At 39.3% G+C, this 15875-nt stretch overlaps 1 pseudogene across 1 annotated transcript in view; it reads right to left on the bottom strand.

Moving 5' to 3' along the window:
• LOC308605427 (putative E3 ubiquitin-protein ligase HERC6) overlaps positions 1 to 2368 on the bottom strand; it is a 36061-nt pseudogene extending 33693 nt beyond the window's left edge. Inside the window, exon 1 of the transcript XR_014017856.1 lies at positions 1939 to 2368. The product of XR_014017856.1 is annotated as a putative E3 ubiquitin-protein ligase HERC6 (transcript). The remainder of the gene's footprint in view (positions 1 to 1938) is intronic.
• Between the last annotated feature and the right edge of the window lie 13507 nt (positions 2369 to 15875).

The following is a 15875-nucleotide window of genomic DNA, read 5'->3' as shown; positions in this document are numbered from 1 at the left end:
TCAAACTACCAATGGCATTTTTCACAGAACTAGAACAAAAAATTTCACAATTTGTATGGAAACACAAAAGACCCCGAATAGCCAAAGCAGTCCTGAGAAAGAAAAATGGAGCTGGAGGAATCAGGCTCCCTGACTTCAGACTATACTACAAAGCTACAGTAATCAAGACAGTATGGTACTGGCACAAAAACAGAAATATAGATCAATGGAACAGGACAGAAAGCCCAGAGATAAACCCACACACATATGGTCACCTTATCTTTGATAAAGGAGGCAAGAATATACAGTGGAGAAAAGACAGGCTCTTCAATAAGTGGTGCTGGGAAAACTGGACAGGTACATGTAAAAGTATGAGATTAGAACACTCCCTAACACCATACACAAAAATAAGCTCAAAATGGATTAAAGACCTAAATGTAAGGCCAGAAACTATCAAACTCTTAGAGGAAAACATAGAAACACTCTATGACATAAATCACAGCAAGATCCTTTTCAACCCACCTCCTAGAGAAATGGAAATCAAAACAAAAATAAACAAATGGGACCTAATGAAACCTCAAAGCTTTTGCACAGCAAAGGAAACCATAAACAAGACCAAAAGACAACCCTCAGAATGGGAGAAAATATTTGCAAATGAAGCAACTGACAAAGGATTAATCTCCAAAATTTACAAGCAGCTCATGCAGCTCAATAACAAAAAAACAAACAACCCAATCCAAAAATGGGCAGAAGACCTAAATAGACGTTTCTCCAAAGAAGGTATACAAACTGCCAAAAAACATATGAAAGAATGCTCCACATCATTAATCATTAGAGAAATGCAAATCAAAACTACAATGAGATATCATCTCACACCAGTCACAATGGCCATCATCAAAAAATCTAGAAACAATAAATGCTGGAGAGGGTGTGGAGAAAAGGGAACACTCTTGCACTGCTGGTGGGAATGTGAATTGGTACAGCCACTATGGAGAACAGTATGGAGGTTCCTTAAAAAACTACAAATAGAACTACCATATGACCCAGCAATCCCACTACTGGGCATATACCCTGAGAAAACCATAATTCAAAAAGAGTCATGTACCAAAATGTTCATTGCAGCTCTATTTACAATAGCCAGGAGATGGAAACAACCTAAGTGTCCATCATCGGATGAATGGATAAAGAAGATGTGGCACATATAGACAATGGAATATTACTCAGCCATAAAAAGAAATGAAATTGAGCTATTTGTAATGAGGTGGATAGACCTAGAGTCTATCATACAGAGTGAAGTAAGTCAGAAAGAGAAAGACAAATACCGTATGCTAACACATATATATGGAATTTAAGGGGAAAAAATGTCATGAAAAACCTAGGGGTAAGATAGGAATAAAGGCAGAGACCTACTAGAGAATGGACTTGACGATATGCGGAGGGGGAAGGGTAAGCTGTGACAAAGCGAGAGAGTGGCATGGACATATATACACTACCAAATGTAAAATAGATAGCTAGTGGGAAGCAGCCGCATAGCACAGGGAGACCAGCTCGGTGCTTTGTGACCACCTAGAGGGGTGGGATAGGGAGGGTGGGAGGGAGGGAGACGCAAGAGGCAAGAGATATGGGAACATATGTATATGTATAACTGATTCATTTTGTTACACATCAGAAACTAACCTAACACACCATTGTAAAGCAATTAAACGCCAATAAAGATGAAAAAAAATATTAGGAGTTGTCTTTGGGTGTTAGAATAATAAGCGATTTTTTTCCCTGTGTCTCTATTGATACAATAATCAATAATAGCAAAATGCTACTATACATGTTTTTAATCTGAAGAAAAAAGACGCCCTAGGGTATTTCTAAGGGAGTTTCAGGTGTCCAAACCACAAACCACATTTGCAAGGTCACTCTGTTCCAGACAGATTCGCAGAGGTAACGACTGGTCCCAAAAGGTACCTCTGTCCAAAGGAACGCTGCGCAGTTTAGCGCAACTTTCAGTTTCGTTTTGAAGACAACTACCGGAAACCGAAACAGGAAACCGAAACAAAGCCGAGGCGCGTCGGGAAAACGAAACGGGAGGCGTTGCGCTCAGGCTGCGTGGGGCTCCGTCCTCCGTCTCCGGCGGTCTGCGACCCAGCAGAAGTACGGACCGCTCCCGCGCCCAGCCGCCTGCCCGAATCTGTGCGCTCTGCCAGCTCCAGCACCCAAAGGTTAGGGACGGGTGCGCGCTGACTTCCCAGGAAAAGGGAGGCTGGGTGAGCCGCGCCCTCGCTGGCGTCCCCCTGACGTCCAGCTCACCCCCCGCGAACGGCTTTCGGGTGTCGAACCTGAGCGCCGAGTGCTGAGAAGCAGAGGGACCCCGGAGGAAGAGCGCCTCAATGTGCATCCTTGCTAAGCCACTTGAAAGCGCTGTGTGACTCTGGGCAAGTTACTTAGCGATTCTGTGCCTTGGCTGTGACCATGTCTGTGTAATGTGGACAGCAATACAGCGAATCTAATATGTTAGGATAATGTAACGGATAATAAATTGTGTTAGAATAATGCCTGGCGTACTTAATAAAAGCATGTGCGTGCCAGCCCTCTTCTAGACGGTTTTTGGCACTGGAAATGCAAAACCTTCAGGGTGCTTACATTCTCCTATTTATAAACAGATAAATAAATATTTTGTATGATGTCAAGTGGCAACGTGGAGAAAAATAAAACAGTAAAGGAATGGAGGGCGAGGGCAGAAGCAACCAGCAATTTTGACAAGATATCAGGGAAGACCTCTCTGATGAAGCGACATTTCAGCAGAGGGCCAATGGGACCCGGGAAATGAGGGAATGAGTCATTCTCATATCTAAGCGTGCAGGGTGAAGTGGAGCATTTGGAGGCTTTTGAAAAGAGAAGTGATATGATGTGACTTTAGTTTTAAAAGAATTATTCTGGGGCTTCCCTGGTGGCGCAGTGGTTGGGAGCTCGCCTGCTGATGCAGGGGACACGGGTTCGTGCCCCGGTCCGGGAAGATCCCGCATGCCGTGGAGCGGCTGGGCCCGTGAGCCATGGCCGCTGAGCCTGCGCGTCCGGAGCCTGTGCTCCGCAACGGGAGAGGCCACAACAGTGAGAGGCCCACGTACCGCAAAAAAAAAAAAAAAAAAAAAAAAAAAAAGAATTATTCTGGCTGCCATGTAGAAAATAACAGAACAAAAACGGAAGCAGAAAAGCCAGTTAGGGGAAGCTACTGTAAGAGCCCAGGATAGAAGGATGATGCTGAGTCCAGGACTGAGGTGATATCCTAGAGGGGAAGAGAGAAGAAATGATCACATTCAACATGTTTTAAAAGTCAGAGTCCACAGACTGGCTGATGAACTGGAAATGGGAGGAAAGAAGGAAAGGGATTAGGATTACTCCCAGGTTGGCCTGAGCAACTGGGGTGAAAGGTGGTACCCTTTACTGGAGTGGGAACCCCGAGAGAGGCACCAGTTTGGGGCTGATGGATCAGGAGTCCAGTCTGGTAATAACTGTGAGACGCTTATTATACAAGGAGGTAATAAGATCAATCATTCTGGAGTTGGGGAGAGACATGGAGGTAGTCATCAAACTGGGAATCATCAGTGTAGAGATGATACTTAAAGCCAGAAGACTGAATGAGATCACCCACGGGGTAAGTGTGTTAAGCATGTAACAGAGGACTGATCTTAGGAGGAAAACCAGGAAGGGCGGTGTGCATAAGTGAAGAATAAGGGAATGATTAACTCTTGTCAATTGCTTGTGGAGCAAGGTTGAGTGTTGATCTTTAGGTCTGGCAAAATGGAGGTTATTGGTGACTGTGACAGCATTAGCCATCATCAGCATTATTGTTTTATTTTCCTTATTATAGCATCCATTTATATACTCTCAGCTCACCTCTCCTTACTACTACATTTTAAGTAAAGACAAGAATAAATGTCATTTGCTTTTCTACCTCAAGAGGGTCTAGCTCGTGGCAGAGGCTAATAAGTATGTATTGGACAAATGGGTTGATGAGTGGTGAGTAAATGAGTATCAGTCATACTTCTGGGTCCATTTCATTATGTACCATATGTAACCTTTTTCTGAATACTAATTTCCTAAATGTTTATCACTTTCCTTAGGCATAAGACACTGAGCCCTCACATTAAGTTCTTTCTTTTTTTTTTTTTTTTTTTGCGGTACACGGGCCCCTCACTCCTGCGGCCTCTCCCATTGCAGAGCACAGGCTCCGGACGCACAGGCTCAGCGGCCATGGCTCACGGGCCCAGCCGCTCCGCGGCACATGGGCTCCCCCCGGACCGGGACACGAACCCGTGTCCCCAGCATCGGCAGGCGGACTCCCAACCACTGCGCCACCAGGGAAGCCCTAAGTTATTTCTTTAACATGAAATCTACTGGAGAACTAAACTGTAAATGTACTGTATGATTTTGTGTCCCCACCACCTAGCACAGAGTGTGTCACATAAAAACTCAATAAATGTTAGTGAGATAGTGAATAAATTAAAGAAATTGAGAACAATTGAGAAAGATGTAATCCTCAATTCATCTGTGTTCATGTGCTTGGAAATAGTAGCTCCCAGTTACTGAATGTTTACCATGTGTTGACGATTGTATATAAAATGTCTAATTTAATTCTTTCAACAGCTTTTCTCAGTTAAGGTTCTCTTGGCTGCAAGTGACAGAAAATATGACCTAAGCTCGCTTAAGCAAAAGGGAAATTTACTGGTAGATTGCATTATTATTGTTCAGAAGTATTTGCTGCCCCTCTCCACCCTATGGCATCAAGCTTGAGTATGTGAATTTGTTCTGGCCAATGACATGCAAGCAGGAAGCATCCTCCAGGCAGATAGATGGTTTAGGAGCTAGTACTTATTTTCCCTACTACTCTCTTTTCCCTCTATTACAACTGGTGATTTTCCAAACAGAGCTTGCTCCATCATCCTGGGTCCCAGATCAAAAACAGTCTAGCAGAGTTGCAGCCATCCTGTGTAACTAAGTGAGCAATAAATCTTTGTTGTTGTAAGCCCCTGAGCTTTTGGGTGTTTGTTATTACACAGCATAACTTAGCATCTTCTGACAGTCACATAACTGAAAAGTCCATCGTCATGGCTGATTTGGGGAAGCGCTGTCAACAAGGGCTCATACAATGTCCGAGTGACTCCATTTCTTTGTATCTCTCCATTCTGCCTCTTGCTATCAGGACTTCATCTTCAGGATCCAAGCAGTGTAACTGCACAACTCCAGAATCTCCTCTGAAGTGGCAAGAGGGTTACAGCAGCTCTAAACTTTATATCCAGCTCTCAGCTTCACAGCCTGCGGAGAAGAATCTGCTCACAAACAAAAGCCATGGTGTTTAGCCATGATGCTCTCAATGGCCCAATTTGGGTCACTCCTGAGCCAATCAGATCTGCCTGCAAGAATCTCTCGTGAGCACACGTTCTGAGAGTGCGGAGTAAGCAGATTCCCCAGTGAAAGCTGGGCATGTTGCTGGAAGAAGTGGGGGATGGATGCCAAGGAGATAAGCAACAAGGATCCTCTACATCCATCATGGAAACTAAGCAGTATCATCATTGCCATTTTGTAGGTAAGGAATCAAGGCTCAGAGAATTTTGCTCACTTGTTTGACGATACGTGTATATAAGTGGCAGGATTTTAACATTGACTAATTTGACTAGAAAGCCTATTTAATTTCTACTATAACATACCTGTTGACCTTTAACAAATAGAATGCCATATATTTCTCCAGCAAAGGTGGGTTTGGGATCAGCGAGGAATTGCAGTCTGGGGTCTGCAGTCATGGTGAGCCATGTGCAAATCCCCCCATGGCAAGAGAAGGAGAACACTTTTACAGAGGGGAAAACGAAGTTGGGAGGACTGTAGTAAGCTAAGAGTCCATGGCTTTTCATTGGCTGAGTCCTTGCCAGGGAAGTCCTTTTTCTTCCTGTTGGGCTCTGCTATTGTCCAGGGCTTGAGAGCTCCCCCTTCTGGCCTCCCAAGTCCATTTAATTGAGGTTTCTGTTATAATAATTCTTGCACACTTTTGAGTCCCTGACCTCTCCTCTCGGGCCCCCTTTGGGTTCATGGCACATCCTCACAACCCTTCCATCTAGATAATTCCAATTCATCGTATATTCTCTCCCCATTGCAAAATCCTCCCCTAATCAATTAGTTGCTGAAGGATGTAAGCTCATATCAGCATCATATTTTCTATCCACTTTATATCTCCACCACTCCTACCCTGGTTCAGTTCTTTTGCAATAACATCTCACATGTCTGTATCTCTAATATCTGGTATCTCTAATCAATCTTTTACTTTCTCCTAAGAGTTATCTGCAGAAAACACAGCTCTGATCATGTCACCTAATCGTTGTTGGCCTATTGCTACAGAAATAATACACACAAAATCCTTTGTGTATAATTTAAGGCCCTCCATGATCTGCTTGTTTGATGTTTCCAGCTGCATTTCACCAACAATTACAGACATACCTTGTTCTCTCTCTCTCTCTCTCTCTCTCTCTCCTGTCACAACGAACACCTTGCCTTTTCCTCCCTGATTTTTTCCAAATCCATCCCTTTGTTCACTTTGAGAAGAGGAATTTCCTCTTCTCCATTTGTTTACAAAAATAGTATGTCTTAAATGCTTCATCTCTGTGAAGTTCTTCTTGGACTCCACAACATCAATTACTCCCTTCTGGGCTCCTACAACAAATGATGACCTCAGTATGCACACACTTCCATGATTTCACTCTGTATGGCTATGTTATTTCACCTTTGCCCAACCAACTCCAGGAGGGACCTTAATCATCTTTGCAGGTTCACCAAATCCTAGCAAAGTGTCTATTACACAATACATGCTAAATATAGTGCCTGGCACTTAATAGGCATTCAATGACTATTAGGTGAATTAATTAGGTAAAATTCATGGTTAATTTTTTTTAATACTTACTGAATGTCTACTAGGGGTATAACAAGGAGGGAAGAAATAATAATAATTACTATTTACATTAGTATTTACTTTAGACTTTATAAAGTCCTTCCAGCTATTTTACTTACTATGTCCTCATAAGCACCGAGTAATCAGGCATGAGAAGGAACACTGTCCCTGTTTCACATATAAAGAACTTAGGCTCAGAGAAGTCAAAGTGATTGGTCTTGAATTACAGATCAGTGAGTTGAATAGCCCATGGTTTTTCTTTCCACTTTATAACCATGTCTGATGAGCTTCCCTTTCTCAGAGAACACACAGGTAAAAAACAAAAGCAACAGACATTGATTGTCATTGTATTTTTAAAATCAGACTTTGAAGATTATTTATACCTAATATCTCATACCAACAGCCTATTTTCCTTTTTTTTTTTTTTTTTTTTTTACTGATTTTTCCCTAACCATGATGTATGGAGGACAAGAGAATGAGAAAAGGGAAAGAAAATAAAATTCCTTAACTACCCACCAAATGCCAGTTTCTCGCACAGTACATTTCCCCATTTCGGCTTGGCAACCACCCTGTAACGTCCCATGTATTATACCCCATACAGATATGAATAAGTGCAGTCTCAGGAAATTGTAGTGACTTGCTCAAGATAAATAGTAAGATAAATGCAGGACCAGATTCAAACCACGACTCGTTCTCTACCCTCTTTCCACCAAACAGCACTGACTCAAAGTGAGGTGAGAAGGATGTTAGAAAGGGGATGAGAGAGAGGATGAGCTTACAAAAGGTCATCATGGAACACATGGGGTTGAGGGAAGCAGAATAAACCAGGTAGGAGGAGGGGAAATGGGCCTGAGGTCAATCCTTGAGGATCAGCTGGAAGGACATCTGAGAAGAGGTAAGGGTATTGCATTTCCATTGCTTTCCTCTGTCATCCTCTTCCTAGACCCACTTTTGCTTAACCCCCAATGCTTCTGAGTTCAAAGCCCATCTCCATGCTACTTAGCCAGGACAGCCCTTAGACGGGACAAATAAATGGAAAATGGACTGCACCCCATGTATTAGCTTGGTTTATGATCACACTCTAGCTGCCATCCCAGCTACCTCTGGAAGGCTCCCTGGAAAATGTCATCCAGTGACTCTTCACAAATGGAGAAGACGATTGGGAGAGCCAGTACTAGTCTTGGGAGAAGAAACCGCCTGCTCAAACGCTAACCTTTCAGGCTCCTTAGAGATAAGAAGTGGTAGTTTTGAATTTTAACTCTAGGTGGTAGTATTAGCCAACCTGATCCTTTACTCTTAGGCAACAAGTTCATCTATTTTTTATGGTTGACAAATTAATAATGGTTGACATCTCTTTTCTATAGGTAATCTTATAAATATCCACAAGGATGTTTATAATTTTCTTTCCCATGTTCATTGTAAGGTATTGGTATTTAAATTACTTAGAAAAAAAATGACAAAACCCTACTCTCATGTATATCACTGCCATAATGCCTTACATTGTAACACTGCGTTTATCTGGAGTCTACCTGCCATCTCAGAGCTCCAGAACATAGTTCTGAACTGGGAAGAAAGAGGAAAAGTGCCTCTGAATCCTAGAAATCGTTGCCACTCAAGCCAGGGTATTCTAAACATGTTACGCAATAACAAATGGAGGACTGCCCGAGGTTTGTCTTTAAAACACTGCTTAACTTAATTGGTTAACCTATGTGAACCCTTGAAACTTTCCTTGTAAGTTAGGATTAGTTTCGCCTGCATATAATTAAAATGCCAAATAACAGTGATTTAACAAGATACAAGTTTATTTCTCTCACACATAAAAAGTCCTGTGATAAGCAGCCAAGGGCTCCTGTGGCACCTCCATGGTTTTTCAGGGACTCAGGCACCTTCTATGCGTTTCATCTGAGAACCCAACTTCCACCTTCAAGGTCGCCTCATGTTCCAAGGTGACTGCTGGAGTTCTAGCTATCACAACTCTATTCTAAGCAGCTGGAAAGTAGGAGTGAGACTGCTATCCCCCAAATCCCATGCAACACTTCTGCATACATCTCATTAACCAAAACTTGTTTATAAGTAGCTGCATAAGATGCTGGAAAATGTAGTTTTTAGCTGAGCATCTTACAACTCCAAATAAAATTGGCATTTTGTTACCAAGGAGGAAGGAGAGGATTATTAGGTGGCAATGAGCAGTCTCTCTACAACCAGCGAGGAATTTGAGATGTTTGGTCCAAACACATACAGCAGACAAGGCAGCTTCATGGGTGTGTAACCAGTGTTGTACACTGAGAGGGTCCTGCTCTCAGAAGGCCCTGCACTTAATGTTCTGTCTTAAAATTTTTAACAACTTTACCTTTGAACTTGTGTTTTATAAGTGCAGTCTGATGTAACACTGGAATATGCAAGTGAGCAGGGGAGATACTTGCAATATGTCTATTTCTTGCCACCCTGTTCACATAATAGTGTTCAAGATGCCCCATGAGCACAAAATCCCATTGGGTCCATGATGTGCGGGAGTTCAATGAGACTCAAAGCTAGTATAAGATAAGCAGGTTACATCTACAACTGAGTAATAAGTACGGACACTGATAGCCCCTAGAGGCCAAACTTTCTGTTTGAACAAGAACTGGGCTTCCAACACAGAAGGAAGGCAATGGCATTCAAAGAAACACAAAGGAACAAGAAACCCGACCACACCATTCCTTACTCCCATTAGTTCTCAGTGTTAGGCAACCACTTATGCTGAAAATGCTGATATAGAAAGAAAAGGAGTCACTATGGAGAACAGTATGGAGGTTCCTTAAAAAACTAAAAATAGCACTACCTTATGATCCTGCAATCCTACTCCTGGGCATATATCTGGAGAAAACCATAATTTGAAAAGGTACACGTATACCCCAGCGTTCACTGCAGCACTGTTTACAATAGCCAAGACATGGAAGCAACCTAAATGTCCATCAACAGAGGAATGGATAAAGAAGATGTTTTACACACACACACACACACACACACACACACACACAGTGGAATATTACTCAGCCATAAAAAAGAATGAAATAATGCCATTTGCAGCAACATGGATGGATCTAGAGATTATCATACTAAGTGAAGTAAGCCAGACAGAGAAAGACAAATATTACATGATATTGCTTATGTATGGAATCTAAAAAAAAAAATACAAATGAACTTATTTCCAAAACAGAAAGAGACTCACAGACATAGAAAACAAACCTACAGTTACTAAAGGGGAAAGGGGTGTGAGGAGAGGGATAAATTAGGAGTTTGGGATTAACATATACATACTACTACTATATATAAAATAGATAACCAGCAAGGACCTACTGTATAGCACAGGGAATTATATTCAATATTTTATAATAATCTATAAGGAAAAATATTCTGAAAAAGTATATATGTATGCATATATATATATACACATATATATGTATGTATAACTGAATCGCTGTGCTGTAAACCTGAAATTAACACAGTACTGTAAATCAATTATACTTCAATAACAAATTTTTTAAATTAAAAAATGTGAAAAGTCCAACAAAATTTTGATTTTCCCCATAATGAATACTTTCATACTTTCACTGAAATATCAAATATTATATTCTTTCAAAACTAAAAAAAAATGGTTTCCTGTATAATTTTGAGGGTCACTTTGTTAAGCTGGTTAAGTTGTGAATATGTTAAGCTTCCATCTAGTCTCAAGAGTGGTACAGGAGGAAGTCTATTATTTTTAGAGATTATCAGTGACTAATTTTTTCATTTATAGCCCTAATTTATTTAAATAAGCTTCAGCTCACAAAGTCTTTCCTGGGATTTGAGGGTTCACTTGAAAGTAACTGGGGAAACTAATAAATTAAGAAAAGAGTCAATGTGTGGAAAGTGGAATTGCATTATTTTTTTATTTTTTTATTTTTTTTATTTTTGGTGTGTGGTATGCGGGCCTCTCACCGTTGTGGCCTCTCCCGTTGCGGAGCACAGGCTCCGGACGCGCAGGCCCAGCGGCCATGGCTCACGGGCCCAGCCGCTCCGCGGCATATGGGATCCTCCCAGACCGGGGCACGAACCCGTATCCCCTGCATCGGCAGGCGGACTCTCAACCACTGCGCCACCAGGGAGGCCCAAGAATTGCATTATTTAATAAAAAGTTTAAATTATGAAAGAAAAGAAAAGATAGGGCAACCCATAATTCCTTTTCCTTCCAGTCCTTCTTATCATTAGGCCAAAATTAGAGTGTTGGTAGAACACGTGGGAATCAAGAAGTGGAATAAAACAGTTGAGTTAATTTGGGGCAGTGTTTCCACTATTCTGAAAAGGATGAAATACACTTGTAAATAAGAGCTACAAAGTAATAAAGTGCATAATTTTTATGATTTTGCATACAAGTTAAATGTTTATATTTGCATTTAAAACTGGTATTGCACAATGTAAAGATGAACGGTAGTATTCATGCTAATAATTTAAAATTATATATATATATATTTTTGAATACCATTAAGCAAATAAAAACACCATGACAAATTGAAAAAGACTGTGGAAGATGAGCTCACCAACACCAAACAACCAACCAAGCAATAAAGTGTAAGACTAATCACCAAGATGTGGATGTTAGAATGTTTACTATTATTCTTTACCAAACAAACAACTACAAAAGGAAAATGTCAGCAAATTTCTTCCAGCAAGCTGAGACAGTGGGAATGTCTGCACAGAACAAGACAGCAACCTCGTTGGTTTCAGCAAAAATCACTAGGTTTATATTTTTTCCTGCTTTTACTATTTTGGTCATAGGAACTGAAAGAAGTATTAATACCACATGGGAAGACCACCCCCACCAAAGAAACCTGAAATATATAGTAAATGTTTTTTCTCTCTTTTGTTGATTTTAGATGCTGGTGGTAAACTTCCAAGAGTTGTGATTTTTTTTCAAAAAAATGTATGCCCTTATTAATTTCTAGGATGAAGGGAGAACAATAGTTTGCTTTCTAATGTGACTCTGAAAATGAGCAGTACGAAGTTCCTCAAAAATTAAATTTTTTACCCTTGAAAGGAAAAGATGGGAAAAAAAGAGATTGTAGAAGAAAATTTTTTAAAATTATATTTTATACCTTTAATTGACCTTTTTTTCCTAGTCTTTGAACAAGTGGCTCTGAATTTTCATTTTGCACTAGGCCCCACAAATTATGAAGTTGGCACTGGTGTCAGGGTTTAATAACTCAGACTATGCAAAAACATTTATTTTCTAGAACTTACATAAACTTATTCTCCAGCCTTTGTGCTACAGAGTGTGCAGTGATCTTAAGTTTATCATTTAACTATTTCCATCTCTTCTTGTTTAAAATGTTGCTTTTCAGGTAAATACTCCATTTTCAGACATTTTCTTCCTTTCTACTCCCTCCAGCCCTGTGTCAATAATGAAAGTTTGGAAGGAAAAGATAAAGTAATATAGCCAAGTCAAAATAGAAGGCTGTTCCCATTATAGATTTCATCAGGAGAGCTCATCATTGTGTCATGAAAGTTTTATGAGAATTTTTTCATACTAGTGTCCCTAACTATTACTAGTTTATAATATGCAGGAAAAGTCAAATCAGAATATAGAAATTCAGTAAAATATGATGTCAGAAACAGTAATCATGAGGAAAGGAGAGTAAAAATGAAGAGTTTTTAAAAATTAGAAATTTTTTCATACTAGTGTCCCTAACTATTACTAGTTTATAATATGCAGGAAAAGTCAAATCAGAATATAGAAATTCAGTAAAATATGATGTCAGAAACAGTAATCATGAGGAAAGGAGAGTAAAAATGAAGAGTTTTTAAAAATTAGAAATTAAGATATCAGCAACTTAAAATAATCACATATAGATAGATTACTAATAATCACATATTTATAAATTACTATATAACCACAAAACAAAAAAATCTCTAATAGACACACACACAAAAAAGAGAGAGGAATCCAAACATAACACTGAAGATATTCATCAAATCACAAGGGAAGAGAAAAAAAGAAGAAAGGAGCAAAAAAGAACTACAATAACAATTAACAAAATGCTAATAAGTACACACATATCAAAAATTATTTTAAATGTAAATGGACTAAAGGCTCCAATCAAAAGACATAGAGTGGCTGAGTGGATACAAAAACAAGACCCATATTTATGCTGCCCACAAGAGACTCACTTCAGATCTAAAGACACACACAGACTGAGTGTGAGGGGATTGGAAAAAAGGTAGTCTATGCAAATGGAAATAAAGAGAAAGCCAGGGTAGCAATACTTATGTGAGACAAAACAGACTTTAAAATAAAGAATGTTACAAAAGACAAAGAAGGATATTATATAATGATCAAGGAATCAATCCAAGAAGAAGATAAAACAATTGTAAATACATATGGACCCAACATAGGAGCACTAAAATTTATAAAGCAAATATTAACAGACATAAAAGGAAAAATTGACAGTAACACAATAATAGTAGGGGACTTTAATACCCCACTTACATCAATGCACATATCATCCAGATATAAAATCAATAATGAAATACAGGTCTTAAATGACACATTAAACCAAATGGACTTAATTGATATATAGAACATTCCATCCAAAAACAGCAGAATACACATTCTTTTCTAGTGCACATGGAACATTCTCCAGAATAGATCACATACTAGGCTATAAAACAAGTCTCGGTAAATTTAAGGAAATTGAAATCATATCAAGCATCTTTTCCAACCACAGATTATGAGACTAGAAATCAACTACCGGGAAAAAACTGAAAAAAACACAAACTCATGGAGGCTAAGCAAGAAGCTACTAAACAACCAACGGATCACTGAAGAAATCAAGGGAAAAAAACTTAAAAATACCTGGAGACAAAAGGAAACAAATACACAATGATCCAAAAACTATGGGACGCAGCAAAAGTGGTCCTAAGAGGAAAGTTTAAAGTGATATAAGCCTACTTCAGGAAACAAGAAAAAATCTCAAAGAAACAACCTAAACTTATATCTAAAGGAATTAGAAAAAGAACAAACAAAACCCAAAGTTAGTAGAAGGAAAGAAATCATAAAGATCAGAGCAGAGGGACTTCATGGTGATCCAGTGGTTAAGACTCCATGCTCCCAATGCAGGGTGCCCAGGTTCGAACCCTGGTCAGGGAACTAGATCCCACATATCGCAACTAAAAGATTCCGCATGCCGCAATTAAAACAATTAAAAGAATAAAATACCTGAGAATAAACCTACCAAAGGAGGCAAAAGACCTGTGCTCAGAAAACTATAAAACACTGATGAAAGAAATCAAAGATGATCAATATTGTGAAAATGACTATACACAAAGCAATCTACAGATTTAATGCAATCCCTATCAAATTACCAATGGCATTTTTCGTAGAACTAGAAAAATAATTTTACTATTTGTATGGAAACACAAAAAACCCCGAATAGCCAAAGCAATCTTGAGAAAGAGAAACGGAGCTGGAGGAATCAGGCTTGCAGACTTCAGACTATACTAAAAAGCTACAGTAACCAAGGAAGTATGGTACTGGCACAAAAACATAAATATAGATCAATGGAACAGGATAGAAAGCCCAGAGATAAACCCACGCACCTATGGTCACCTAATCTATGACAAAGGAGGCAAAAATACACAATGCAGAAAAGACAGGCTCTTCAATAAGTGGTGCTGGGAAAACTGAACAGCTACATGTAAAAGAATGAAATTAGAACACTCCCTAACACCATACACAAAAGTAAACTCAAAATGGATTAGAGACCTACTGAAACTTAAAAGCTTTTGCACAGCAAAGGAAACCATAAACAAGACAAAAAGACAACCCTCAGAATGGGAGAAAATATTTGCAAATGAAGCAACTGACAAAGGATTAATCTCCAAAATATATAAGCAGCTCATACAGCTCAATATCAAAAAAACAAACAACCCAATCAAAAAATGGGTGGAAGACCTAAATAGACATTTCTCCAAGGAAGACATACAGATGGCCAACAAACACATGAAAAGATGTTCACCATCACTAATTACTAGAGAAATGAAAATCAGAACTACAATGAGGTATCACCTCACACCAGTCAGAATGACTATCATCAAAAAATATAAATGCTGGAGAGGCTGTGGAGAAAAGGGAACCCTCATACACTGCTGGTGGGAATGTAAGTTGATTCAGCCACTAAGGAAAACAGTATGGAGGTTCCTTAAAAAACTAAAAATAGAACTACTATATGACCCAACAATCCCTCTACTGGGCATATACGCAGAGAAAAGCATAATTCAAAAATACACATGCACCCCAACGTTCACAGCAGCACTGTTTACAATAGCCAGGACACGGAAGCAACCTAAATGTCCATCGACATTTAGGAATGGGTAAAGAAGGTGTGGTACATATATACAATGGAATATTACTCAGCCATAAAAAGGAACGAAATTGGGTCATTTGTAGAGATGTGGATGGACCTAGAGACTGTCATACAGAGTGAAGTAAGCCAGAAAGAGAAAAGCAAATATCGTATAATAATGCATATATGTGGAATCTAGAAAAATGGTATAGATGATATTATTTGTAAAGCAGAAATAGAGACACAAATGTAGAGAACAAATGTATGGATACCAAGGGGGAAAGGGGTGGGAGGAACTGGGAGACTGGGACTGACACATATACATTATTGATACTATGTATAAAATAGACAACTGATGGGAACATACTGCATAGCACAGAGAACTCTACCTAATGCACTATGGTAACCTAAATGGGAGGGAAGTCCAAAAGGGAGGGGATATCTGTATGTGTATGGCTGATTCATTTTGTTGTGCAGTGGAGGCTAACACAACATTGTAAAGCCAATATAAATTAATATTTATATTAATTATTGTAAAGCCAATATAAATTAATATACACTATAAATGTATATGCCAATAAAAATAAAAATAAAATTTTAATTTTATT

Source organism: Mesoplodon bidens, assembly GCF_964165515.1.
Source record: "Mesoplodon bidens genome assembly, chromosome: 1".
In the NCBI taxonomy this organism is placed as follows: domain Eukaryota; kingdom Metazoa; phylum Chordata; class Mammalia; order Artiodactyla; family Ziphiidae; genus Mesoplodon; species Mesoplodon bidens.
The sequence above is the reverse complement of the archived record's forward strand: the minus strand, read 5'-3'. Positions and strand labels throughout refer to the sequence as shown.